This window comes from Perca flavescens, chromosome 22 (genome assembly GCF_004354835.1).
Source record: "Perca flavescens isolate YP-PL-M2 chromosome 22, PFLA_1.0, whole genome shotgun sequence".
NCBI classification, from domain to species: Eukaryota; Metazoa; Chordata; class Actinopteri; order Perciformes; family Percidae; genus Perca; species Perca flavescens.
Window position 1 is genome coordinate 26,602,881 of NC_041352.1, and position 5,000 is coordinate 26,607,880.

The window sequence follows — 5,000 nt, forward strand, 5'->3', positions numbered from 1 at the left end:
AAACCGATTTGGCGCCAGAATTTAGAACCGTTTTTTAAAAGTCTTTTCCAACGTTTTTATGGACTTTTATTTTGCTTTTTTCAACTTTCACTAAGGTCTATATAAAAGAGACTTCAGATACAGTACTATGGGGACCACTAAGGCCTATATAAAAGAGACTTCAGATACAGTATTAGGGGACCACTAAGGTCTATATAAAAGAGACTTCAGATACAGTATTAGGGGACCACTAAGGTCTATATAAAAGAGACTTCAGATACAGTATTAGGGGACCACTAAGGTCTATATAAAAGAGACTTCAGATACAGTATTAGGGGACCACTAAGGTCTATATAAAAGAGACTTCAGATACAGTATTAGGGGACCACTAAGGTCTATATAAAAGAGACTTCAGATACAGTATTAGGGGACCACTAAGGTCTATATAAAAGAGACTTCAGATACAGTATTAGGGGACCACTAAAGTCTATATAAAAGAGACTTCAGATACAGTATTAGGGGACCACTAGGGTCTATATAAAAGAGACTTCAGATACAGTATTAGGGGACCACTAAGGTCTATATAATTTACATTTTTAACGCACAGACTTTAAGTTTTTACGCACGGATTTCAAGCTTTTACGCACACATGTAAAGCTTTTACGCACAGATTCAGGTGGAGAAAGTGGCGCTGCCAAACGTTGTGGTGCCGGGCATGCAGCGGTACTGGAAGCTGTAGTTCTGCCCCTCGTTGTTGTCCCAGAACTCCCCCTCGTCGCTCCGCAGGTACACGGCCAGGTGCACGGCCGTGCTGGGCCCCATGAAGGGCGGCGTGTACACGGTGAAGCTGAAGCGCTTTCCCACCAAGCCGGGGGTCGGCTCCGCGGCCACGGGCAGAGCCTGCGCGTCCACGTGGGAGAGCCAGTCGTTGAAGGTGTACCTCACGCCGACTTCTGTGCCAGCGCAGCCGCCGCCGGATAAGACCCGGATCTCTCCGCGCACGTCGAACCGCGTGATGGCGAATTTCTCCAGACACACGCGGAGCAGCTGCACTCGGAGCTCCGCGTCCCGGGGCTCCGGAAAGCACGCGACCAGCCGGTCCGCGTCCAGCAGGCTGCTGGACCTGAAGCTGTGGCACAGGTCGGACAGGAAGTCCCGCTGCGGGAAGCTGTTGTGACGGGACAGGACTTTACTCGGGATCCGCGGCTCCTCCAGCGAGCTGAAGTGCTTGACGCTGGCCAGGTTCAGCCCCATGGAGTCGGCGAACTTCACGCGCTTCCTCTCGTGGGGACACGCGGACACTCCGAGCAGCAGCGCGGCCGGGCACGCGGGCAGAGACTTCGCTCTCCTCCTAAAATAACACATAAGAATACATTCAACATACAATAAAGTGCTGCTTTATTCCATTTCCATCCACTAATAACTACAAGTAGCCGCATGTTAACGCCAGATAAAGCTGTACTCTTAGCTGCCAAAGTTGAAACTACTACTACTACTACTACTACTAATAATAATAATAATAATAATAATAATAATAATAATAATAATAATGATAATAGGTTGTATCTATGGGCGCCTATCAGGACCCTTCCATGGAGCAGAAACCCAAAGCAGTACCTGTCTTTCATAAACCTCTCCAGCTGGGAAGCGTCCAGCTCGTCGTCCAGATCTTCTTCTTCTTCCTCCCCCTCTCTCTCTTCTTCTTCTTCTTCTTCCTCCCCCTCTCTCCCCTCTCTCTCCTCCAGGCCGTTCTCCGCTGCCAGCCCGGCACGCTGCGGCGCGTGGAGCTGCAGAGGTGCGCGGGACATGGCCGTTCAGGAGTCCGCGGTAGTCCGGCTGCGGTGCGCGGGGGCGACTTGTATACAGCTCAGACCCCCCTCTCCCTCCCTCACTCCCTCACCCCCTCTGACCCTTTAATAGTTTCCTCTCCTCTCCTCCCTTTCTTTTCTTTCTACATACACACATATACATATACACACACATATACATATACACATATACACACACTCATACACATATACGTACACATATACACATACATACACACATATACATATACACACACATACACGTATACACAAACACACACATACACATATACACATACACACATACACACACACCCACACACATACACATATACACAAACACATACACACACACACAAACATACACATATACACCCACACACACACGAACATGTGATCTGTTATATTATATATATATATATATATATATATATATATATATATATATATATATATATATATATATATATATATATATATATATGTGTGTATGTATATATGTGTGTGTGTGTGTGTGTGTATTTTAATGTTATCTGTTGAGTGTCGGAGCAGACAATGCAAGAAAATGTCCTATAGTTTCCTCTCCTCCTTTTTCTTTACCTTTCTTTCCTCGCCTTGTTTCCTTCCATCCTTTCCTTTTGCAGGGTAGCTTGTAGAGAGTACCCCCCCCCCCCTCTCCAAGAGGACAGCCTGGTGACATCAGAGCGCGTGCAGTGACCCCGTTCTGCCGTCACGTAGGAAAACATCAACTTTCACCTGTATACAACAAGTACACATCCAAACTACACACACAGTACCAGTGCTGCAGTCTACGTGATATACCCAGTAATACGCAGTAATACCCAGTAATACCCAGTACAGTGTTTCTCAAATGGAGGACTGCAGGTGATACCTGAGATATATATATATATATATTTTTTTCCAAATATGTTTATTGAGCACCAAACATAAAAAGCGTACACAATGTGAAACAGTACTTATAAATATGCAACAGTGCTCACATTTTTTTCTTTTAAAAAAAAAAAAAATAAAAAAAAAATTAAATTAAAAAAATGGATTGGTTGGTTAGTTACACTGTAAATCCAGAGGACATAAACATTTGTACCTGAGATATTGAACTAAATGTTTAATAGTAACGAGGCTGTTGTCCAGAACATTGTTCCTCTTTATGTAGAAATAGTTTTTTTTTCCTACCAAAAATGTGACCTTTGTGTCTCCTTCTTTGGACCTGATCTATCCTTCCTTCTACTGTCCTTCTACTTTTTACAAGTTTCTCGCTTTTTTTCTTCTCATGTCACTGTTTTTTAAGTTTTTGATACTATTTTTGACCTATTCTTGCCTTCCTTCCTTCCTTCCTTCCTTCTTTCTACCATCTTTTTCCAAGTTTTTGTCTCTTTTTCTCATCAGCATCTAAATGTTTTTTCCAGTTCCAAGGCTGTTGTTCAGTAAATCTATCGCCGACAGCGCTGTACTCTTCCTGTGTCTATACACCTTTATTTTCTACCGAAAATGATTAGCACTGGTCAGGGGGGTACTTGGCTTAAAGCAGGGGTCACCAACACGGTGCCCATGGGGCACCAGGTAGCCCCCCCAAGAACCACATGAGTAGCCCTCAGGCCTGGTCTAAAAATTAAAATTGAATATTGATATTATCTGTTTCCCACCTTGTTAAGTCACTGTTGATAACTATTGTGAGAAATCATTAACATGATGAGTGTCTTCACATAGAGGAGTATCATTAATCATTAATAATCATATATAACTTTTAATAATCATATATAACTAAAGGCAAACTGAGCACATTTGTTATTTCAGAAGAGTGTATCAAACTGGTAGCCCTCCGTATGACTCAGTAGCCATGAAGTAGCTCTCAGTTTCAAAAAGGCTTGGGACCCCTGGTTTAAAGAAACCATTCAAAAGGGGAACATTATTGAGACAAGTTTGAGAAGCACTGACCCAGTATAGCCACTGAGAAAGCTCCAGGATTTCCATAAACCCACTTACAAATTCCCAGTGACTCACAACAACACACTTCCCATTATATTTTTGATATATTTTGAACTGTCACTATGTTTTTCTCCTTCACATAGGCTAAAAAAAGGGATTTCCATTGTAAATTGGTGCATAAAAGTGTATCAGAATACAGGAAATGAAGTCTTTGATGCTCAAAACTTCCCTGGGGGAGGACACCCAGGACCCCCCCCCCCACTATGATATGGCCCCCTCCCCCAAAGGCAGATTCTGGCCCATATACAGTACAGACCAAAAGTTTGGACACACCTTCTCATTCAATGCGTTTCCTTTTTATTTTCATGACTATTTACATTGTAGATTCTCACTGAAGGCATCAAAACTATGAATGAACACATATGGAATTATGTACTTAACAAAAAAGTGTGAAATAACTGAAAACATGTCTTATATTTTAGATTCTTCAAAGTAGCCACCCTTTGCTTTTTTATTAATAAGGGAAATAATTCCACTAATGAACCCTGACAAAGCACACCTGTGAAGGTAAAACCATTTCAGGTGACTACCTCATGAAGCTCATTGAGAGAACACCAAGGGTTTGCAGAGTTATCAAAAAAAGCAAAGGGTGGCTACTTTGAAGAATCTAAAATATAAGACATGTTTTCAGTTATTTCACACTTTTTTGTTAAGTACATAATTCCATATGTGTTCATTCATAGTTTTGATGCCTTCAGTGAGAATCTACAATGTAAATAGTCATGAAAATAAAGAAACACATGAGAATGAGAAGGTGTGTCTGATAAATGCAACATTTTTGTGTTTGCCCCCATTTTTCATGAGCTGAAACAAGATTCAGTGGATCTGAGATTTTTTCTGTGTACACAAAAGGCTTATTTCTCTCAAATATCAGAACTCACCGAAGAGACGAGCTGTAATACGTCTCCATAGCAGCAGGTGGCGCTACTCTGTGCTGTCGACCAGGAAATGATAAACCGGCAGCTGATTGGACGAACGCGTCACATGGGGTTTGTTTTCTCCGGAAATTCAAAGCCAGACTGTCATGGCGACTCGTTCAGAATACGATATCTCATATCGGACTAAAATAGTTCACCGAAAAATCCTGTTTCTGGAAACATTTGAAGAGAGAAACAGGCTGTGTGTGTGTGTGTGCGTGTGTATGTGTGTGTGTGTGTGTGTGTGTGTGTGTGTGTGTCTCTGTGCGTGTTTTTGTCTCTGTGTTTG